Source organism: Triticum aestivum, chromosome 3B, assembly GCF_018294505.1.
Source record: "Triticum aestivum cultivar Chinese Spring chromosome 3B, IWGSC CS RefSeq v2.1, whole genome shotgun sequence".
NCBI classification, from domain to species: Eukaryota; Viridiplantae; Streptophyta; class Magnoliopsida; order Poales; family Poaceae; genus Triticum; species Triticum aestivum.
This window is the reverse complement of record NC_057801.1, coordinates 836,964,787-836,989,598: the sequence shown is the minus strand read 5'-3', so window position 1 is coordinate 836,989,598 and position 24,812 is coordinate 836,964,787. Positions and strand designations below refer to the sequence as shown.

General features: G+C 48.1%; 1 non-coding gene across 1 annotated transcript; it reads left to right on the top strand.

The window, feature by feature from the left end:
* The first annotated feature begins 765 nt into the window (after positions 1 to 765).
* Positions 766 to 839, top strand: TRNAR-UCG (transfer RNA arginine (anticodon UCG)). The gene has a single exon. It is a non-coding gene; the product is annotated as a tRNA-Arg (tRNA).
* The last annotated feature ends 23,973 nt before the right edge of the window (positions 840 to 24,812 follow it).

Sequence of the window (24,812 nt, the reverse complement as noted above, 5' to 3'; positions counted from 1 at the left end):
AATGGCGGCAGCAGCATCGGCAGCTCCTACTCCGTTGACGCAGCAGCAGCGGCGTCGCTGGCCCATCACGCCAATTGCGCAGCTCCGCGCCTGCACCCGTGAAGGTACGCCGTTGACCTCCACCTATGCGGAGGAACTGGTACCGGTTCACCTCCACCTACGAGGACGCCCGAATCAAAGGCATGGGTAGCCCGCCACTCGCGGCGACGGGGGGGGGGGGGGGGGGGAGCTGGCCGCGCGCTGGTGGATCGCGAGGTTGCGCTCCTCATGTCGGTCGCAGTCACTCTCTCACGATGACAGCAAAGGATGCGCGCCGCCTCGGCCGATAGAGTTCCAAGGCGCTCCGGCTCGCCATCAAGCTGTCGGAGCGTCAAGCGAACAACAGGCGGAGGCGGCCCGCCATGCAAGGAGCAAAAATATAAGACGTGCCCCCCGGTCACGTCTGAGGCGTTTCAGAGGCCAGATTTGCCTACCGCGGCTGTAGATGCTCTTAGCTTGCCAAGGAGTGCTGCATCTCAAGCAAAATATATGCTACGGACTCTTGCTCTTGCAGGTTGTGCATGGACCTCGAAATGTACTTTTCGTTCCCTTTTTGCGTTCTGAATTTGTATCTCGACTTGTGTATCTGTATTTGGGCGATTGTGATCCGCAGTAGTACGTTCTTGTTTCAAACGAAAACAACATCTCTTTTTGGCATCGTTGAACTCATTAGATTTTCGAATATTCCGGTGTGGTTATAGCTCCGGGACGTAGGACTGACATCATGACCGCATAGCGCAGTGGATTAGCGCGTCTGACTTCGGATCAGAAGGTCGTGGGTTCGACTCCCACTGTGGTCGTCGTTCGTATTTTCTACTCTCTTTTTTTGTTACTCTTCTTACACTTCTTGACACTTCTCTTTACACTCAGGCAGAAACGTCAAGGCAACAATACACAAAGAGCAAAACTGCCGCACCACTGATGGATCTTCTTGACAGCTCCGCAATTCTTCGAACATCATTCCATTTGAATTCGAGGGAGGCTCTGCCAAATCGCCGGCTATCAGGTTCAGACTGTAGACGGTTACAACCCCTGCAGCAGCTAGACCGACAAAAGCATCCAGGCAATTCGTATGGTATACAGCTTTGGCAAGCGGGTGAGAGCCTGACAGTAAGGGCATGTATGTAAGCGTGCATCCAGGCAATTCATTATCTATTTCCCTACTCGCACAATCTAATTCTTATATGTGTCTGAGCTACACTTCTGCATGACTAATCCTCCAATCCCTTGACTAAATAGCTTTCTTCATCATCATCATTGAGCAGTCCTCATCTTCATCATAATCGCATGGTATACAGCTTACATACTGTAGTAAAAATTATCGGTCCGCTAAAACAATAAATTTTCAATGCCACAATTTGTACATAAAAAATGTGCGATTGATGAGGTGACATAGGTTTATGCCTTGACGGTGAGGAAAATAATAAGCTATAAAAATATGTATTATATGTATATGCTCCTGAGTTTCTTATGTTTTTCCTTTGACGAATTAAGTTCCTTATGCTGCCGCGCTGTACTTCAGCTTCTTGGATATGCACTCGCGGCCCTTACCCTTTTTGTCTTGTTTTTTGTGATGTCTCTTCCTCGTTGTAGCTGTCTCACCGCCAGGAGATGGGGGGAGGCGTCTGGAGTCCCTATCGAATAAAGAGAACATCTTTATTAACACCCAAACACTAAATGTGCAAACAAGGTGAGCAAAATAATGACCATTAGTCAGTCATATTCATCTCCAAAAAATATTTACAAATTGCAACACACTTTCTCCATTCACAAGTATAAGATGTTTTTGATATTTCAATATGGACTAGGTATAGACTGAAATGAGTGAACAAATATACTAAAACATACTGTACTAAAATGAGTGAACAAACATACTTATCCGATTTAAAAAAAATAGAACATCTTATATTTGTAAATGGAGGGAGTACTTTGCAAAGAAAACCAAAACGGTGTAATGCATATATTTCAGAATTGCTAGCTATATATACCTGATAAGCCGAGAAACGAAGATCATGGGCCAATCCATGTCCAAGGGCATGGCATCCCATGGCAAGATGGAGCGCTTGTGAGGCCAATCCACCAATTGCGCCATCATCCCGGTTTCGAGGTCTGCAGTGTAGATGCACCCGTTGCTATCGCTGATTAGCAGTGTGCCGCACTTTTCTCTCAAGATGCACAATTCTTGTCCTTGAATCCTCTTCCTAGGTCGTTTTAGCTTGATTGTCCGACTAGGTAGCCACTTTGAAGTACTACCTGTGTTTTCATGGTCCTCTTGTTGTTCCCATATCTCTAGTTGGGAATCATTCATTCCCATCCAGAGCAGTGATAGCATTCCGTTGACTGCTAGAGTAAGGCATGGTTGACTCTTGTAGTGGAAGTTTGTGCTAAAAGGGAGCTTCGTGCAGGAGATGTGCCAGAGTCCTTCCGTTCATATTAATGAGGTGAAAGCATTCGTAATAATAAAACACCCAATGTGCCATGCCATGGCACACAATGGCATCGCTAAATGACCCATACCGATGCGATTGCGCATTAGTGTTGAAGCAGTTGCTCCGCACGCTCCAGCTTGCCTTGTCAGACGAGAAAACATGGAGAGTGTACATCAGGTCGTCGCGACCGGAGCCGATGATTACCACTTTGAAGAATGAAGGGTTGATCAGCGGCACATGTAGCAACGGCCCATCTTCGGAGGGACAGTCGGTGCTTGTTAGAATGGCATAGCCATTCCACATGTAGTCGTTGAAGGCCGAGCTAAACTTCAACGGAGGGAGCATGTCGCACGTGCCGGCCAGCAGGTTACATACCGCTAGTTGGAGGATGGTCGGGTCGGCACAGCCTGGTGTATCACGAGCTTTGAAGAGGCGCACGAGTACAAGGCCACGGTGCGAAAGAAGTGGCACCGCGTCGTTGAAGAGGCCGGCGGTGGCAGTGGACAAGAAGGAGATGAGGTAGCGGCCATCAGGACCCAGAGTCGATTGCGGTCCTGGGATAAAGCACGGCGCCATGATGGGCGTAGGATCGGCGTCCCCATCTCTGCGGCCACGTCCCCGGATGCGGGTGAAGAAACCGACGAAAGAGGACGGGTGGTCTCCTGGCCAGCAGCGCCGGAGGAAGCCGGGATCAGCGACGAGACGGCGCCACTGTTTGCACGTCGTGGCACAGTGGAAGAGTGCAGCGTCGTCCTTCATGCGGACGAGGATCTCGAGGAGCAGGTCGTCCGGGAGGGGAACTGCCATGGCCGCCGCCGCCGCCACTTCTTCCATCGATCTGGTTTTGTTTTTGAGGGGTCTTCCGTCGATCTAATGTACGTAGTCCCAATGGCCTAATATTTTTTTTGAGAACCGCCCTCAAGGCCTTTATTCATTAATAAGACGGTTTACATCCAATTGCGCTAGGGCAATCAATGAAACAGGGAAAACATCAAAAAAGTTTACAATCGAAGCACTATCCAGACTCTCTCTGGCGCACCAGTGAGCAACCTCATTGGCATCTCTACTAGCAAATTTTAGTTGCAACCCCTGAAAGTGTTGGAGATAGGATTTGATCTCGCTGATGATTGGGCTACCCGTCGACCTGCACTCCATTGCCATATACTCGTTTATAACAGTCTTGCAGTCCGTCTCGACGATCACCCGCGTCCAGCCCTTCTCCATAGCCAGACGCACAGCCTCCCTCACAGCTAGCAGCTCTGCACAATACGGGTCCGTAACCCCGGGCAGCTTGCGGCCTCTCGCGAGCTTCAATTCTCCATCATGGCCCCGTGCCACTAGTCCGATCGCTGAGGAAACCCCGTTTCCATCCAGCGCAGCGTCCGTATTGATCTTCAACCAACCAGCTCCCGGTGGCTTCCATCTCTCCTTCGTAATACACCTCCCCTCTGTATTGGGCGGGATGTACACAGCTTGGATGAGTTCCTTCACTAGGACCATCGATCTCCCGGGCTGATATTTGACTTCCTCATGGGTGTATTTGTTCCTGCTTGACCAGATTGCCCACATGACTGATATAATGACAGCCGCCCGGTCTCTCCCAATGAAACTGGGATCAAGCAAATCCCGCGACCACGTCGCTGGATGTAGTTTTGGTATCTTGAACTCGAAGAAATCTTCTGCCTCTATCCAAAACAGTTTGGCATGATTGCATGTAACCAGAGAGTGAAACAGCGATTCCTCCTTATTGCCGCACATTGGGCAAGTATAATCTTCCCCTATATGTCTTCGGCATAACTCTTCCTTCGCCGGCAGGAATCCTTTAAGGACTACAATATGTTCATCTATGGAGAAACTATATGTCTTCGGCATAGCTCATGATGCCACCAATGGCCTAATATTCGCGCGTCGTTAATTAGGCTGCTTAACGATCAGTCACCAATCGGGTTTATCTACGTAGGCCCAATGCCCTAATATTCGCGCGTCCCGTGATGTGGTGTCCCTCTCGAACGGCCCAGTCTTGAGGAGATTTTGGCCACGTCAAAGAGCACAATATCAAGTTCTAAAAAAAAACCACAATATCGTGTAATCAGCAACGAACTATTTCTGTAATGATATTTATTTATTTATTTATATATTTTTTAGCGGAAAGGATATATATTATCAAAGTTTGTCGGAAATACAAATCATCTCAAACATCACAGAAATTACATCAAGATTCCTATACCACTACTGGCGCCGGAACGAAGCCGCTGACATGCCGCTGTAGCCGCTCCACTACCGGAGTCAGCTTGACCTTGTCGATAACAGTCAGGAAGTCTTCGTACACGCGCCCCTAAGGACCAGCCCCATAGAGCCACGGTGGTCACAATTGAACTCTTGCATAGATCTATAGCGCCTGACACCAAATCCCGGCACATGATGAGAAATCCTAACCTCACTGCCCCAAAGGATATTTAGTTTCCCTGGAATGAAAAATTCTTGCATATGATGGATTTTCTACGTCGTGTACAGGAATGCCCAATATTTTTTACGCCTTTGTTAATTTCATGAGATATTTTCTTTTGCAATTTCTGTTTGTGTATAATGAATCGCGCCTATCTTCATCAAGTATATTTTTCGGGCTTTTGGTAAGGCTCACGTAGGATTTCTTTTAGTGTATTATAAGAGATTGATGGAAATGCCTATAACCCAAATTTCATATTGTTGAGCTAAAGAAATAATTTGATTCTCATATCCTGGGAAGGGCATGGGAGAAATATATATATTTGTTTTACTTCAATTTTATGTGGGACTTTCTTGTCATACAAAGTGGATTTCGAGAATTTCTTAACTATATCACAATACAATAGATTTATTTCTTTAGCTCAATAAAATGATTTTCTTAACAACATTCTTTAACTCGATAAACAAAATCGTCGTAATCACCGGACTGACCCTCAGACCACAAGAAACATCATGTCTGAATCCTCAAGCACCCTCGCCGATGACAGAGAAGGAGAAAGGCCTGGCGTAGATCTGCAACATACAAGGTCCTCTACATGTTGCTCGGCCCCGTGACAACCCCGGAGCACTCACCACGATGGCGGAGCAAGAGCACAAAGGCTCTCCTTGAGTCCGCCGTCACCATCGCGCCAACCTCGATCTGAGCAGCACGCTCCCTAATCCGCTACCAGCCACCACAAGAGGTCATAGATGGGGTAGGTCTCGGCCCACATTATTCACAAACATCACCGCCCCCATCACCGCCTGCTAAAACGACCTAAGCGACTAGCTAACTAAGACTTGTTGACAAAGACTGGTTGTACACAAATCCAGATGGATATTCGCCCCCTCCCCACAGCAATGGCGAACTCGTCAATTCTAGTAGCCTGTTCCTCTTTGGTGTTCTCTTGCCACTAACGGATGAGAGGGGATGTGCAAAGTCCCCCACTAAATGCATAAAACACAATTGACACCAGAAAATTAAATTTGCGAATAACCGTGGCCTTTCCTGAACACTAGGAAAATGACGTGCTTGCCGGGTGCCCATTAAAATAAACTCGACAAACTACTCGACACATACCCCTCAAAAAAAAAACTACTCGACACATGGCGAACTCGTCAATTCTAGTAGTGTGTGCTTCCTCTTTCTTTACGCCGCCTCTTCCTATTAGGAGTTCTCTTGCCGCTAAACAGATGAGATGCGACGACGTGCAACCCCACCTAATGCATAAAACAGAATTAACACCAGGACATTAAATTTGCAAATAATTCGAACAAGAATCCTAATGGATTCATCAATTCGGTAGCATCCAACACAATTCGCAAAAAAACCCAAAATAGTGTAAGTAATATATTTTAGAATGGCTAGCCATACTTCGAAAGGCAATAAACAAAGATCGTGGGCCAATCAATCTCCAAGGGCATGGCATCCCCAGGGAAGATGCAGCGCCTTTCAGGCCAATCCACCACCTCCTTCATCATCCCAGTTTCAAAGTTGGCAGTGTAAACGCTGTCGCAGTTATCGCTGATGATCAGTGTACCGCACTTCTCTCTCAAATCTTGCCGTTGTCGTCGTTCAGCCACTTTCCAATGTTGTTTTAGCTTGATCGTCCCAGTACATAACCAATTATTAATACTTGATGCATTTTCGTGGTCCTCGTAATGCTTCCAGATCTCTACTTGAGGAAGGTTCCTTCGCATCAGGAGCAGGGATAGCGTCCCATTGCTTGCTAGAGTAAGGCAGGGGTAACCCGTGTGGAAGTAGTCCGTTCATGTGAAGTACGTGGAAACCTCCATGATAGCGAAATACCCAGTGTGCGATGCCACGGCACACAACGGCATCGCTAAACAACCTGAAGCTCTCCAATGAGAAATCATTATTAAAACAATTGGCTTGGACGCTCCAGCTTCTTTTGTCAGACGAGATCACATAGAGATTGTATTGCAGGTCTTGCTGTGCGGAGCCGATGATGATCACTCGGAAAAAAGGTGATTTGCTCGGTAGCGACGCTGATGATGGCCCATCTTTGGATCGACAATCCGCATCGGTTAGGATGGCATATCCGTTGGAATAATCACTCTTGAACTCCGAGCTGAAGTTTAGAGGAGGGAGCGTATCACATGTGCCAGCGAACAGGTTGCATACCGTGAACCGGAGGATGGTCCGGTCCTCGTAGAAGGAGGTGCCTTTTGTCTTGAATTCGCAGGAGGAGGAGGTGATGGCGCGAGGCGAGCGGCACCGCACGGTCAAAGAGGCCAGCATGAGAAGCAGTCACCATGGAGGTTAGACCGCAGCGGCTAAGGCTCAGAGCAGATCGCGGCGCGGGGACGAACCAAGGCTCTGGTGTGGGAAAAGGCCGTGAGCCCAAGGCCCTGTTCGGCAGACGTCCACTCCCCGCTTTCCAACTCCCAGCTCTATCCAGAAACGGAGCGCACGGAGCGGCACTTTTCCAACTCCAAAAAAATGGCCTACAAGCCACTCCGCTCCGCTGTGGGAGAGGCACGAAGCCAACGCGTTCGGCGCACTCCGCAGCTACTCCAGCAGCTCCAGGAGCTGAGCTGCGGAGCGGACGCTTGCCGAACAGGCACCAAGTTCATCTTACCTCCTCCTAGGATGAAGAAGCCGACAAAAGAGGACGAGTCCCACCCGCCGTCGGGCCAGCGTCGCCGGAGGAAGGATGGATTGACGATGAGACGGTGCCACCCTTTGCACGCCGTGGCACAACGGAAGAGAGCCGCGGCATCCTTGACCCGGACAAGGACCTCCAGCAGGAGGTCGTCCGGGAGCGAGGCTGCCATGGCCGCCTCTTCTTTTCTGTCGATTGAGATACCCTAGTACTCACGCACACGAAAGCTGGCTCGATTATTGCCAAAGGCTCATATCGAGCTTGTTTGGTTTATTTGATTCATTATAAAGTCCAAAGTCCACGGTGCGATGTGCCTAACCAACCAGTACGAGTCCTATTCGGTGTCTAACACTGGTCCTATACATGGACGCAAACGTGCACATGCTGACATGCATGCAACTCAAACGTACACGTATGGAATACAACCGTCGTGTTTAACACCAACGCACGTCGATCCACATATCTCTATCTCTATCTTAATCTTTACCTATTAATAAAGCAAATAGTGCTTCTGCCCGTCCGTCATTAAAAATGCCCTTGAAGTTGGCAATAATTACCCACCAATGCCACCCGTAAGTGGCAAAAACGATTCGTTTTTAATTTCTAATATCGCTCCAGGGTTCTGTTATTAAAGGTGGATACGATATAATAGCACCAATGCATGAGCAGCGCGATGGCTGAGGCAACGATGCTCCACACAGGAGACCAGGGTTTGATCCCTGGTTCTCACGCTTTTTCTCTTTCTTTTTACCAAGCGCAGTAATGGGCCAGCCCATCTGCGGGTCGTGGCGCCCCCTGTTTTCTATATCTTTTTTTATTTCTATTTTGTTTTTTCCCTAAAAATAAATTTCGGATTGATGGCGCCCCCTATTTTTTATTTCTTTTTACTTTTTTATTCTGTTTTGGTTTTTTATCTCAAAATTAATTTCGGATTTCCAAAATATCAAACAATTGCGAGTTCTGAAAAAAAGTAGGAAAATGGTAAACTGTTTGTGAATTTAAAAAATATTCTAAAAATCAAAAAATGTTCATGACTTAAAAAATTGCTCACAAATTATAAACAAATCACGATTTCTAATGATTTCATGAAATAAAAAATGTTCATGATTTTTTTAAATGAGCCAATATTCAAAGCATATTCAGGAATTTAAAAATCATGTCCATCAGCTTTTAGAAAATGTTCACAAAAATTAAAACACATCCGTAAATAATGAACAAAACTAATTGTAGGTTCCATAAAGGTTTTATTAGGAGATCTATATAGCTCGTTTTATGATTTTATTTAGTCCTTCGCGTTGGGTAAAAAAGGGTTTCCGTGTTTTGTACAACGCTGAACCCAACAAAATTGACATAACTTTCTAAGGGTTTGTTTTTGTAAGCTATTTAAAATGACTAAATGTCTATTTTGCTTCCATACACAGTTATGCTTATTTTCATATCACAATAGTGGTTATGGTAAACACCGCTACGCTAAGTCCAGACGAGACACTTTATTTATCAGTATAGCTCTGGCAGGGTCCGTCAATGCAGTTTGCTCAGCCACAAAATATTTTGTTGTGACGCCTTAAAAAATCAAGTCTTGATGAGCATCATATTGTTCGTTTTTGAAATTACATTTTAAAAGTGTCTTATCGCATCATGACATGATTTGTATATACTTTGTGAATTTGATTCATACTTTTTTATATCTACCACACATGTATAACTTGATAGTTTTTTTCCGTTGCAAGGCACGGGCATTTCCAAAAATGTTCGCTAAATCAAAAAAAGTTCGTCAAATTCAATAACTATTCCACCCAATTTCTAAATATTTTCATCGATTATAGAATGTTTGCCAGTTCAGGAAAATTGCTTAAAAATGTTCACAATTTCTAAAAAATGTTTGTAAATAGCAAAAAATATTCATAAATTGAAAAAATGTTCTTGATTGTAGAAAATGTTCAGAAATTTGTAATAGTATGTTGTTTGCGATTTCAAATATGTGCATGAGTTTAACAAATTGTTCATAATTTCAAAATGTTCATGATTTCGAGAAATTGAGAGAGATATTGTATCTCGGTGATGCAACGAATTGTGATCATGACCATTTGAAATTATGAATTTTTTTCTCCCGTTGCAACGCACGGGCCCTTTTGCTAGTAACAATAAAGCAAATTGGATTTCTGTCGTCCGTCATGCACTTTTGCAGAAAACCCCCAGCATTTTTCATGAATTAACCCGCAGTACACACTTAAGTCATAACCGAACCGTTATTTTACACTTTTACGGAAACCCCCCTGACGTATTAGATAATTCACCCGCCGATCATATATAAGTCAAACAAATGTTTTTCTAAATTATTCATATCTTTTAAACCGTAACTCCGATTTTAACATGTTATATATGAAAATTGATTAGAAAAATGTGTAGAATCTGAATATGATGTTATTTTGTTTGTTAAATATTTTTTAAATATTATTTTGAAAGATATTTAAGTCGAAAAAATATTTTTCTTAATTATCCATATCTATTAAACCGTAACTCTGATTTTAACATGTTATATATGAAATTTGAATAGAAAAATATGTAGAATTTGAATATGATGTTATTTTACCTATTAAATATTTTAAAATATTATTTTAAAAGCGAACTTGTAACCTATAGGTCACGTCCGTTTTTCTTTCGTACCACGACGATCTGGATTGCAAATAAACAACCACTAAAATCATAAAGAGACGAAAGAGAACATCGATAACCACAGATGAGCACCTCTGAAAAAACTGGCAGGGGAAAAACAACATTCAAACACACTTCGATTTGTGTGAACACTGAGGCCACTGAGGGTGAGAAGGAGGATAAGCGGCAACATAAAAATGATGCCTCGCTAAAATAAAGTGCATGAACATATTATGGTTATTGGGTTAAGAGTGTGTGTTATTTTTTTCTCCCGGTGCAACGCACGGGCTCTTTTGCTAGTAGAATAGAAGAAAGAAGCAGGAGGCGGCGCCCGTGTCGCTGCGGAACGACATGGTGCTCGAGATCCTTAAACGTGTCAAGCACGTGGCCACCCTCTTCCAATGTCGCCATGGGCTTCAAGGGGTGGCGCTGCCTCCTGGTCACGGACCCCTCCTTCCTCCGTTGCTGCTTGCCAGAGGACTCCTGCAGCTCGGCCCCGTTTCCCAGCTTCCTTGCTCAGCGGCAGCCCCACGCACTACTGTGCCTCGCCCCGGTGCTACTACCGGCGTTCGGCCATCGTAGCCATTCTCTCCGCTCCTCAATCCCAACCTAGAGGATCCCCACTTCTTCGACCATGCAGTGCCCCTTATCTTGCGTCATGGCCTCCTCCTCTTGGACCTCAATGTGTACTGTGCACATGGCCACCTAGCCGCGTGCAACCTGCTCACGGGCACGTTCGATGTACTCCCCCATCTGGCGCATGAGTTCGCTCTCCACGCCGTAGACATGATCAGCTATGCCATATTGACCGACATAGACCCGTTTGGGCTCAAACGACGACGCAACCGGTGCCTTCCTTCAAGGTGCTAGTCATTGAGATCACGCGATGGTACCGTCTCCGCACGTTCTCATCGGCCGGCTGACCTAGATGGAATATGTGAACCGGTAATTCGGAGGGCGTCACCGGGTTCATGCCGCTTTGTCAACGCAAGGCTGCCAGATTCGGAGTTCCGGCAAACCCTTATGAGGTTCGAACTCTGGGGTGTACACGAAGAACTCTCTCTCTCCCTACTTCGCTCGCTCAACGATCTCACGGCCTAGCTCGACGAACCCAAAGAACACAAGACACAGAGGTTTATACTGGTTCGGGCCACCATGTGGTGTAATACCCTACTCCAGTGTGGTAGTGGTGGATTGCCCCGAGGGCTAAGGATGAACTAGTACAGTGGATGAACAGCCTCAGGAGGAGAGGTGTTCTTGAGCTCGATGAGCTCGTGAGATGGCCTTGGTGGAATGGACCCTCTCCAAGATGAGCTCCCCTCCTACGGTGGTGGCTAGTCCTATTTATAGAGGCCCCGGTCCTCTTCCCAAATGTTAGGCGGGAAGGGATCCCACAACGACCAAGTTTGAAGGAGAACAACTAGTACAAGCTATCCTGACAAAAGGCGGTCTTCGCCTGCCAAAGGTTCTCGAGGTGACGCTGTTGTGGGCTCCGTGGTGACCTCCCTCCTGCTGGTCTTGGTCTTGTTGCATCGATATGGAAACATTTGCCTGATGCCTCGGGACTCCTCGCTTGCGCCTGCCTCTTTAGCACCAAAGAGAAAACTGGCGCACTGCACCCGCTGGCACCCGCATGGCCTTGGTCGTCACGGCTCACGTCATGTGAACCTATTGAGGTGCACCTTGCATAGATATCTTTGCTCCTCGGGAGCCAGCCTAGCGACGCCGCCCCCAGGGAGGTCTTGGCGTCGTCCGCCTCGCGAGGCTTGGCCCCTCGCGAGGGTCTTGATTTGTTGCTGCCAAAGCTGGGCCGTACCGGGCCGTTGGTGGAGCCACGCCGTGGGCCACAGACAGGCAAGTCTGGGTACCTCCGTTCCCAGAACGCCGACAGTAGCCCCCGGGCCCAAGGCGCGCTCGAATTTGGCTTCGAGGTGAAGCCAAAGGGCAAGTGCAGAGCGCCGCGGGCCCCAACCACCTGCGGCCTCGGTCGATGCGTGCGATCGATGGTACCCAGACGACGCCTCCATGGAGGTTATGACGTGCAAGACGCTGTCGCCGCCCAATCCAATCTAAATTTAGGACTTTCTCCGGGAGGTATTCGGATGTGGATAGGAGGGACCTCGGCTTTGCCTCCATGAAGAGTAACAACGTTTGAGGGACATCGCTGATGCCGGGCCGGTCCAGCCGGCCAAAGTTTCCTCCAATCCCCATCCTATACCACCAACCTTCGTCTGCTCCGGATCCGGCAGCGAGCCAAGAATCGATACTTACATAGATGAGATTGCCATGGTGTAGAGAAGACATTCGTGGTAGATATCCAGGCGTCGAATCAGACGATCCGACGTAGCCAGCGGCAAAGACCACAACCCCGCGTCGGGCGACCGTGTCCAGCATCAGATCAAGATCCGATCTGAACCCGGCGGCACCCGCAACCTCCGGCCGCGTAGCCATCACCACACTGCGCGATGGGATCTCGCCGCCGCCACCGCACCAAGCACAACATCGACAAGGGAAGCCCAGCCGCCACACCGCCGGACCCCAGGCAAACCCAGCGGCTCCTCGTAATCCAGCTGTCCCGCGTTGGTGGAGATGCTTGAAGGGGAAGAAGTCCCGCCGCCGCCCTGCTGGCCAGGCTTTGCCTGGTGGCGCTGCGGACGTCGGCGTCCTTATCGACTTCTTTTTCAGGGATGGCCGGATGGCCCGTCCGTGCTTCGTCCCAGCTCCCCGGTATGTTTTGGGACGTGGTTGTTGTGCCCTTAGCACCTTTGTGTCTGTTGAGTCGTCTGTGCTCTTGAATTACGTGGAACCGCTTGTCTCGCCCCATGGGCTACTCCTCGTGAAATCTTTCTCCGTAGGCCACAGAAGTCCTCCACATGGCAGTGGAGCAGACTTGTTACCGTTGCACTAGTACTAGTTCAGACTATTTTTTTCTTAAAAAACTGAATTCAAATTTTGATTTTAAATTTCGCTTGAATTCTTTTCGGTATTTCGTGGTTACCGTGGTAACCGAGTTTACCACCCCCCTCGAGAAAAATGTTCCATTCGTAATCAAAAACCTTGATCCTTCCACTTGGTATCATCCTAACCCCCAATTCAAAACCCTAGCCGCCGCCGATTCCAAGATACTCAAGGATGATGCGACGACGCTCTTTCGATGCACCACGGCGTGCAGGCGGTGGCACGACCTCGTGGGCAACACCTTATCGGCCTTCGTGTCCGCTGAGTCCACTGGGCTCTTGAACTACGCGGAGCCGCTCGTCTCGCGCCTTGGGCTCCTCCTCGTGAATCTTTCTCTGTGAGCCGCAGAAGTCATCCACCTGGTAGTGTGCAACCTGCTCATCGGCAAGTGCCATGTGCTCCCACCGCTAAAGCTCGGCCATGTTGAGCCCATGCATCGCTATTGGTGCGGATACACTGTTTTGAGCGATGTAAATTTTCGCTCCGATAGCTGCCAGCCGCCATCGCCGGACGACGCACCATCTTTTAAAGTGGTAATCATCGACATGGACTACGATCTTCATACGTTCTGCTCTGGCAAAGCAAGCTGGAGCGTGCCAACCAAGGTTACCAAGTGCTTTGGCGATGCCGGTACCCAAGCCTATGAACCGGTTTTTCATGGTCATGCTGTGGCCTGGCGCACTGGCTCTTTTATGATATGATCCTCTCATGTTTATGTACCGTTCACATGGACGTCCGGACTGGTCACATCTTCTTGACGAGGACCTCCATGCCGACAATGGACTACATGGGGTGGCGCTCATCCCTTATGCTGGCTAACGATGAGACGTTTTTACTTCTCCTTACGCGTTGGAGAGGTTCTGAAGTAACTATGTGGAAAAGTGTCAACGGGACAATAGAGTGGTTCCGCATGAAGGTACTGGAGCTTAAAGAGTCTGGTAAGAAGCTCACTAAAGGAATACTCCCTCCGTCCGAAAATACTTGTCATCAAAATGGATAAAAAGAGATGTATCTATATTTAAAATACAACTAGATACACCCCCTTTTATCCATTTTGATGACAAGTATTTTCGCACGGAGGGAGTACCAAATATATGCTTGTTAGGAGTGACGTATGGCACCATGATTGTCCACGAGATCAGCGGCTGTATGTACGTCGCTGACATTGAAACCGGGATGCCTGAGGAGCTGGTTGACTGGTCTCGGCAACATGCTAACCACGCCGAGGTGGTGCCATTGGATATGGATTGGTTGGCGTTCCTAATTTCACGCCTTAGCAGACAATCTTGAGATAACCCGTATTACTTCTCATTACTTTTCTTTATTTACATGTATTTCTTCTCATTACTTTTTTTATGGGAAATTTCTTCTCATTACTTTTCTTTTTGAGAATTTTTTCTTTGAGAATTTTTTCTTCTCATACTTCCTTTTGAGCGGTATTTCGTCTCATTACTTAGGGGGGGCAAGCCCATGAGCCTAAAATATGTTTTAAGAAGAACATGACCGAAAAATCAGAATAAATAAAGCCCATTACGCGAACGACGAAGAGTATAAATATATAGTAATGCCGATGGATGGATCTGATCGCTGTTCGTTCGATCGTTACTTGACCCTGCCGCAGATGGCCGCCGCCGCCAATGAAGACGAATCGAAGCGCGTGGGCGCCGGCGCTACGATGCGGCAGCAGTGCTGGTCTTCCATGTTTCCCGATGATCTCCTCGCTACGATCTACCGCATGCTGGCCTCCCCGCGCGGGCGAGCGCGCTTTGCCGTCGTCTGCCGGTCATGGCGAGCAGCCGCACGCGCGGCACCGCCCATATCGGTGCTACCGTGGCTGCTCCTGTCACGAGGATCCTTGGCGGTTATGCCGGCGGCTGGGTCTTCTGTCTGGATCGTTGGAGGATCTCTGCCAGGATCATGAACCTCTTCTCTGGCGCCGAGGTGACGATGGCCGAGCCGCTGAGCAGATTCCTCCACGGAAATCATGTCACCAAAGTTGTTTTCTCCCAGGCGCCCACCTCGCTTGACTGCATCCTCGCCGCCATGACATACAACCAGGGTCTTGCATACAACTGCAGCGTGGTGCTCTGCAAAGTTGCTTGTCGCAATGGCAGGTACACGATACATTTATATCCCAGTCAAGATCTCGCCGACATCACTTTCTACCGCGGCGATCTCTATGGCCTATGCTCCAGAGGGGAACTCGTCAAGTTTGATATTGGTATGAACGTGGATGGTGTGCCCATGGTTAGGGCACGTCTCCAGCTAGCGACCAACCATTCCATCCTAGGTGACTACACTAACCACATTGATTATATGAGTTACATATTTGATCTAAATGGCAAGCTTGCCATGGCCTTGAGGACCCAACGGTCTATAGACCTCGAGCCTTTCTTCAAGGTGTTCGAGCTTGTTGACATCCATGCAGACAGCCAGATGACACATTGCAATAAAAGATGGAGGAAGGTTACAGGCTTGGGTGACCACGCCTTGTTCTTGGGATGGGCATTCTCCAGGGCGGTATGCGTGCCAGCGGACAGGAGTGGCGGCGTAGAGAGGAACTCCATCTACTTCACTCGTTGTTGCTCAAGTCTAACTTATCGAGACCCCAATGGTGTTCTATTCTTAAGGATGTCAGATCATAACGACAAGCAGAACTTCTACTATATAGAGGATGACAGGAGGTATTATAGAATAGACGATTTTGATGGCAATAACATGGAAACGTTTAGGTGCGTTGGATACTTTACAAGGGGTGATCCTGATGATGGCATGTGGATTCTCCCTCCAGGTATTAGTCTAGCACATTGAAGAGTCTATAAGTGATGCCTTGAACATATGACCTTTATGAAGTGGGCATCCAAGGTTGAGATTGTCTATTGTTTCTTAGGGCACCTGGTGTTATTTATTTTGGACTATGTATAGTCTTATAAAGTGCTCGTGGACATCAACGGAATTATCACATAGTCATTGGTGTCAGCTAAATATACGTGTAGTATATCTGCCACGCTAAACTTATTCTACTGCATCGAAAAGTTTTATCACTGTCCCTCAAGTCTTGACTAGTAGATTGCCCGTGCGTTGCTACGGCTACAATACATATAACGTTCCATTTAAATGTCTTCATTGAAGCCCAAGAAATTGAATTGATAATCATTTGACCTCAATACGGATGTTTGGCTCTATACTGAATTCGTATTGCAAACACCTGGCCAATTCCATGTCGCTTTGGCTCCAACGCAGAGCTGTTCCCACCATTCAGACGGATCCCACTTTGTTTTCCTCCTAATTGTCCATCTCCCGCAAAACTTACCCCTTTGACCCCTAGTGCCCAGGAAAAGAAAGAAAGAATGAAAGGAGACGAGAGGAGATCTTAGGGTGGCATATCTACCAAGACGGCGGCGACATAGGAATGTTTCTCCCCCATTCGTACCTCTCCTCCCCATACCTAGATCCGATTGCTCCGCCCCCTCCCGCATCTGTCTCAAAACAGGCTTTCACCCCACTTTATAGATAAAGCAACAACCGAAGAATTATAGACCGAACGATACATGATGGTGAGGTAGCCCTCTTCCAAAGCCGATCTGGAGAAATCCGACACACGCAGCACACACACGATTATGTACCAATAACAAGTATCGAAATAACTAAACATCCTCACGCAGCACACACACGATTATGTAACAAGTATCGAAATAACTAAACATCCTCATGATTATGTACCAATCCCGCGTACTGCCCCGAGGATGGCACTGTCGTGCAGCTCCAGGGGAAGATCGTGGGTTGGACGATCCTTGGCGGTTATGCCGGTGGCTGGGTCTTCTGTCTGGATCGTTGGAGGATCTCTGCCAGGATCCTGAACCTCTTCTCTGACGCCGAGGTGATGCTGGCCGAGCAGCTGAGCAGATTCCTCCACGGAAATCATGTCACCAAAGTTGTATTCTCCCAGGCGCCCACCTCTCTTGATTGCATCCTCGCCGCCATGACATAAAACCAGGGTCTTGCATACAACTGCAGCGTGGTGCTCTGCAAAGTTGCTTGTCACAATGGCAGGTACATGATACATTTATATCCCAGTCAAGACCTCACCGACATCACTTTCTACGACGGCGATCTCTATGGCCTATGCTCCAGAGGGGAACCTCGTCAAGTTTGATATTGGTATGAACGTGGATGGTGTGCCCACGGTTAGGGCACGTCGCCAGCTAGCGACCAACCATTCCATCCTAGGTGACTACACTAAACACAGTGATTATAAGAGTTATATATTTGATCTAATGGCAAGCTTGCGATGGCATTGAGGACTCGGTGGTCTATGGACCTCGAGCCTTTCTTCAAGGTGTTCGAGCTTGTTGACATCCATGCTGACGGGCAGATGACACGTTGCAACAAAAAGTGGACGGAGCTTACAACCTTGGGTGACCACGCCTTGTTCTTGGGACGGCCATTCTCCAAGGCGGTATGCGTGCCAGCGGATGGGGGTGGCAGCGTAGAGAGGAACTTCATCTATTTCTTCACTCAATCTTGCTCAAAACTAAGTTATCGAGACCCCAGTGGTGTTGTATTTCTAAGGATCTCAAATCATAGCGACAAGAAGAACTACTACTATATAGAGGATGACAGGAGGTATTATAGAAAAGATGATTTTGATGGCGATAACATGGAAACATTTAGGTGTGTTGGATACTTTACAAGGGGTGATCCTGAAGATGGCATGTGGATTCTCCCTCCGGGTATTAGTCTAGCACATTGAAGAGTCTATAAGCGATGCCATGAACATATGACCTTTATGAAGTGGGGAACCATGGTTCAGATTGTCTAGTATTGTTATTTTAGGGCATCTGGTGTTATTTATTTGTGGAATATATACAAGTCTTATGAACTGCTTCTTGGCATGGCATGGAATTGTCACATAGCCATTGGTGTCAGCTAAATATATGCCTAGTATATCTGCCACGCTAAACTTATCTTACTACATCGAAAAGTTTTATCACTGTCCCTCAATTCTGGATAACGTGCATGCTTGATTTTCTTAGCATAAATACAATCGATGTGGATACTTTACCTCCAGACTTGATTTCTAAGCTTAAATACAATCAAGGTTGATTCATTACCTGCAGACCAGATAAACTTTTTGACCGGATACTTTTAGTCCCTCAAACCGCCTCAGGTGGTTTTGGGCTGACGTGGCATGGTTGTGACCGCTGACCTTGCCACATCATCATCCACCTCACCTCCGTGCTGCTCTGCCTCTTCCTTCGCTCTTGACGATTTTGCACAATGATAAGTAGTTCTGATTGACAGCCATACGCATTCAAAGCAGCAAGTAACTTGATCGATCCTGCTGTGTGAAGCTAGCCAAGCTAATTGATTTGCCACCGCTCAAAAAACGCGGAACTCTCGCGCACGTTCGTTGAAGCCAACCGGCTGGAAACACAACACACGCATGCACACGTAGGCTGGCTATGATTCTTGTTGGTCTATTGGTTCTTCACGGTTGTTATTTACAGAAGCTCCCTAGCTCGCTCCCTTGCTTGTTCCGACCCGGATGCTAGGCTCCCGCTCTTGCCTTGCCGTGCCGCCGGCAGTGGCGATGGGTCGAGCGAGCCGTCCAGTCATGCTTAGCCTACTGATGCCGCACACGCTGCAGCCGGGAGTGTCATGCGCGATGGTGCCCTTCGGGATGTGCATGCCATGGATTGTGCATGATGTGGATGCACAAATGCTAGCGTCCGAGGGTGTGGCCACCGTGGACTACTTTATCCTCTGCGCAGCTGAACATGTCGTCAATGGAGTGTGCGAGCAGTAGTGGCCACTGCTCCTGTGTGGAGCGCCTTGAGGCCACGAGCCCATGGCAACTACGTGCCATCAGATTTTTATCTTGGCCGGCTGCACGAGCTCAGATGGTGGATGTTAGAATACGTAATAGGCCTAATGGACCCATTAGTCTTAGAGTTAATTAAAGATAAGGGTCGCTTGCTTAAGGGTCAAGTAAGCTTTGCTTGGGAGTTAAATAAACCTCTCTATATAAAGAGAGGAGATGTATCAACCTAATGAAGCAAGAATTAAGAAAGAAATCCCTTCCCTCTTACCCGGCCGTGGGCAAAAGGCCCCTGGCCGGCCCTCTCGCGCCCTCCTTCTAGGAGCGCCATAACAATTTGGCATCAGTACGTAATGGGCCTAATGGGTCCATTAGTCTTAGGGTTAATTAGAGATAAGGGTCGCTTGCTTAACAGTCAAGTAAGCCTTGCTTGGGAGTCAAGTAAACCTCTCTATATAAAGAGAGGAGATGTATCAATCTAATTAATCAAGAATTAAGAAGGAAATTCCTTCCCTCTTGCCCGGCCGTGGGCAAAAGGCCTCCGGCCGGCCCTCTCGCGTCCTCCTTCTAGGAGCGCCATAACAATTTGGTATCAGGCAGCTCAGTTCCGATCATGTCTTCGCTGCCGCCCACCCCATCGCTTCCGCTGCCGACCGTCACCACCGCGCCGCTGGCCATCTACACCACGACACTGCCCTCCCCGTCCTCGCCGTTGGTCGCATCCTCCGGCGCGGCCACCGCCCAGATGTCGGCGCCCTCCACCGCACCACCGGCCGCCGCCTACACCCCGGAGGAGATCACCGGGGTCTTCAACGACCTCGTCACAGCCGTCTAGGGGATCCGGCTGTACCTGGCCAGCCCCTACGGGCCGCCGCCGGCCCTGCGTGGTACTCGCCGCATCCAGGGGCCTCCGTGCTGGGACGCTGCAGCCCCAGCTGCAGCTACCGCCGCTGCCCCACAGTGGCCGCAGTGGCCGGCGCCGGCTTCCGCCGCGCCTCCAGCGCCCATTGTCGCCCCACAGTGGCCGCAGTGGCCGGCGCCGGCTTCCGCCGCGCCTCCAGCACCCATCGCCGCCCTCGCGCCGTTGTGGCTGCCGTGGCAGCTGCAGCACCAGGCGGCCTTAGTCGCACTCGCCGGGCCACTGCAGCTGCCATCCATCACCACCACCGCCCAGCCCTGGCTGCAGTGGCAGCCGCCACTTCTGGCGGCCTCCGCCGCGCCCGGCGCTCCGCCGCAGCAGACGCTGCAGCTGCAGCAGCCACCGCCGGTCAGCTCCGGTCCCGCATCGACCGCACCGGTGGGAGTCCCGCTTCACCAAGTCCAGTGCCTGCCGTCACCGTCGCCGTTTTCGTCTTGGATCACTACCCGCCACGTGTCGGCGGTGGTGAGGCTGCAGGCTGCTGCGCGCGGCCTCCTAGCGCGTCGGCGTGTGCGGGAGATGCGTGGTCTGCAGCTGCCGCTCCTCCAAGTTGCCATTCGCTGCGCAAAGGACCTCGATCTCATCCGCTGCGTCGGGGATCTTGGGCATGCGGTTTCCCCCACGGGCGGCGGGTATGCTGTTTTCCCCGCGGGCAGCGACCTCAAAGTCTGCAACATCGGCGGTTGGGGGGCGCACCCCTCCTCGTCATTATCCACCGCAAGCCCTCCACTCTTCCCTGTGTGGTGCAAACCAACAGCCGTCCAGCAGGGAGAAGGCATGGTGTCACCGACAGCAGCGCACCGCGTAGCACCACTGCATTCCGCCACCGGCCGCCACGAGGGCGCCTCTGCTGGTCACTCTTGCGACCACTTCCAGGTGGTCATACACATGCATTATTTTTGTCCAGGTGGTGTCGTGGGATCTAGGTGGTTGTACACGTGCACGTCCGACGTGCGGATGATGTCCACTTTTTGTTAAGGGGTCCAAAATAAAGCGTCTCAGTCCATTTCAGGTTGAGAATAATAAAACAAGTCGAGATGTAAAGGGCTTGTTTTTAGGTGTTAGGTTTGTGTTGCGGCGAGTCATGGTTATAAGTTGGTTAGGCTGCAGCTCGAGGACAAGCTGCATGTCCAGGTGGGGTGTAGTGTTAGAGTACGTAATGGGCCTAATGGGCCATTAATCTTAGGGTTAATTAGAGATAAGGGTCGCTTGCTTAAGGGTCAAGTAAGCCTTGCTTGGGAGTCAAGTAAACCTCTCTATATAAAAAGAGGAGATGTATCAATCTAATGAAGCAAGAATTAAGAAGGAAATCCCTTCCCTCTTGCCCGGCCGTGGGCAAAAAGCCCCCGGCCGGCCCTCTCGCGCCCTCCTTCTAGGAGCGCCATAACAGTGGAAAAGAGCGTGACTGAGAGAAGAGAGAGAAAGAAGACAAAGGTGAGGTGGACGATGACGTGGTGAAGTCAGCGGTCAAAACAATGCCAGGTTAGCACAAAACCACTTGAAGCAGTTTGAGGGACGAAAAATATCTGGTTTCAACAATTGAGAGACTAGGTTTTCACCTTTTAAAGTTGGGGGGCCATCTCTAAACTATCGATAAAGTTGAGGGATTCCCTTTTTTTAAACAAGGAAGATTTTGAAAATAAAAATGAAACTTTTGTGTGACCACCCATCCCTGCTACCTTTAGTGGCTGCTGCAGCCTCGCCGAGCTAGCTACCAATACACTAGCTAGCTAATCCCCTTTAGTGACGTGAACGCTCTTATATTTTTTTATAGCGGGCGTACTTACTATGCCATCTCTTTTGGTTTCAAATTTGAAATCTCATGAATCAAGGTAAATTGTGACTGGATGGTATGAGTTTTAGGAATACAAAACTGCCCAACGAAATATCCACCACTTATTCTACTCTCGAAGCAATAAGTGCAGAACCCTTTCTCACATCGGACTTGCATGATGCATGTAGAATAAGATGCATGCATGTTCACTATTCCCTTTATCTCATTAAATGTGGCGTGAGACTCAAAGCTTTTTGACCAACTTTATATAAAAAAATAATAGCATGTATAACATCAAACTGATATATTATGAAACTATATTTCAAAACGAAATTGAGTGGTACTAATTTAGTGTCATAAATGTTGTTACATTTTTCTATAAAGTTGATCAAAGTTTTAAAACTTTGATTTAGGATAAAACCTACTCGCGGACGGAGGGAATACCTCTTTTAAGGAGTGAGCTCTGAATCTCTACTCCTAATGTCTCAGTTGGTAGGTCGCGTTCCGGGTTTTATTTTCGTCCCACCTCATCCGATCTTTTTTGGTACTTCTTTGGTACTTCCTCCCACCTCCCCTTTAGCCGTGAAAAACCAAGAAAAACCCCGCGATCGAGTCCCGCACACGCCCAAACTCCCGTCGTTATCTCTACTCCTAATGGAGCAGTTGGTAGCCTTGTACGGTTTATTTTCATCCCACCACTTTCAACCGTTTTATTTCGATGGTTTTTTTTCGTCCCTCCCCCACCCCACCGGTTTAGTTTCGCGTCACCCTCTCACACAACGAAAAAAATCTTAACGGATCATAACTTTCCATGCTGGTGCAAGTTATTTTTAGTAATGTCTTTATGTGAAAGAATCAATCACGATCAATCTCTAAATATCAAATCTAAATTAATTAACCTTACCTTAAATTGCTCAATCACATTAATGAGGAAACAAAATAACCGATTTTAAGAAAATATCTACTCTTAATGGAGGGTATCTCTACTCCTAATGTCTCAGTTGGTAGGTCGCGCTCCGGGTTTTATTTTCGTCCCACCTCATCTGGTCTTTTTTGGTACTTCCTCCCACCTCCCCCTCAGCCGTGAAAAACCAAGAAAAACCCCGCGATCGAGTCCCGCACACGCCCAAACTCCCGTCGTTATCTCTACTCCTAATGGAGCAGTTGGTAGCCTTGTACGGTTTATTTTCGTCCCACCACTTTCAACCGTTTTATTTCGCTGGTTTTTTTTCGTCCCTCCCCCACCCCACCGGTTTAGTTTCGCGTCACCCTCTCACACAACGAAAAAAATCTTAACGGATCATAACTTTCCATGCTGGTGCAAGTTATCTCTACTCCTAATGTCTCAGTTGGTAGGTCGCGTTCCAGGTTTTATTTTTGTCCCACCTCATCCGGTCTTTTTTGGTACTTCTTTGGTACTTCCTCCCACCTCCCCCTCAGCCGTGAAAAAACAAGAAAAACCCCGCGATCGAGTCCCGCACACGCCCAAACTCCCGTCGTTATCTCTACTCCTAATGGAGCAGTTGGTAGCCTTGTACGGTTTATTTTTGTCCCACCACTTTCAACCATTTTATTTCGCTGGTTTTTTTTCGTCCCTCCCCCACCCCACCGGTTTAGTTTCGCGTCACCCTCTCACACAACGAAAAAAATCTTAACGGATCATAACTTTCCATGCTGGTGCAAGTTATTTTTAGTAATGTCTTTATGTGAAAGAATCAATCACGATCAATCTCTAAATATCAAATCTAAATTAATTAACCTTACCTTAAATTGCTCAATCACATTAATTAGGAAAAAAAATAACCGATTTTAAGAAAATATCTACTCTTAATGGAGGGTATTACATACCAAACATAGGTACGTCATTAGCTCCACTGGTAGACAAAGAGGCTTCCGTCCAGCCCCATTAGTCGCGAAACTGTAGGAACCGCGACTAATGAAGTCTTTAGTCGCGGTTCGGCAGACGAACCGCGACCAAAGGCCTGGGCCCAGGGCGCTCGGTGGCCAGCTGGTGCACGTGATGGGCTTTAGTCGCGGTTGGCCAGGCCAACCGCGACTAAAGGTGCCCAAAGGCCTTTAGTCGCGGTTGGCCAGGCCAACCGCGACTAAAGCTCCTCCCCTATATATACCAGTTCAGCACGCTCACTTAGCCATTTGGTGCCACTTCTCTTCACAAGCTTCACAAGGGGGTGTAGGTTTGCTTTTGGTTCCTCTTATGCACACAAGGTGTTTGATGAAATGCCCCAAGAGGGTGAAACAAACATGATATGAAGTGTTGGAGCCACACTTGAGGTTCCTCATTTATTTTTTCCTCCTCGATCGCGGTTAGCAACTTGAACCTTTCATGCATGTGTGTCATTGATAAAATATGCATGTGTGTTGTTCATTGTTTAATTTCTATTGTTTATAGCTAGTTAGTTTAACAAATGCATGATGGTTAATTATATATTTTATATTATAATAATGCAGATGAATCGGCAATGAATGTACGATAACCGACTCTCCCGCGAGTTCACTACGGGTTTGAAAGATTTCCTCGTAGTGGCTAATGCGAACAAGCAGAAGGGTTTTGTTATCTGTCCATGTGTTGAATGTAAGAATCAGAAGGGTTACTCTTCCTCAAGAGAAGTTCACCTGCACCTGCTTCGGCACGGTTTCATGCCAAGCTATAATTGTTGGACCAAGCATGGAGAAAGAGGGGTTATAATGGAAGAAGATGAAGAAGGGGATGATTTCATCGATGAAAGCTATCTTGCTCATTTCGGTGATACTTTCATGGAGGATGCTGAAGGTGAAGGGGAAGGTGAAGGGGAAGGTGAAGGTGAAGAAGAGGCACGTGATGAGACCGTTGATGATCTTGGTCGGACCATTGCTGATGCACGGAGACGCTGCGAAACTGAAAAGGAGAGGGAGAATTTGGATCGCATGTTAGAGGATCACAGAAAGTCGTTGTACCCCGGATGCGATGATGGTCTGAAAAAGCTGGGCTGCACACTGGATTTGCTGAAATGGAAGGCACAGGCAGGTGTAGCTGACTCGGCATTTGAAAACTTGCTGAAAATGTTGAAGAATATGTTTCCAAAGAATAACGAGTTGCCCGCCAGTA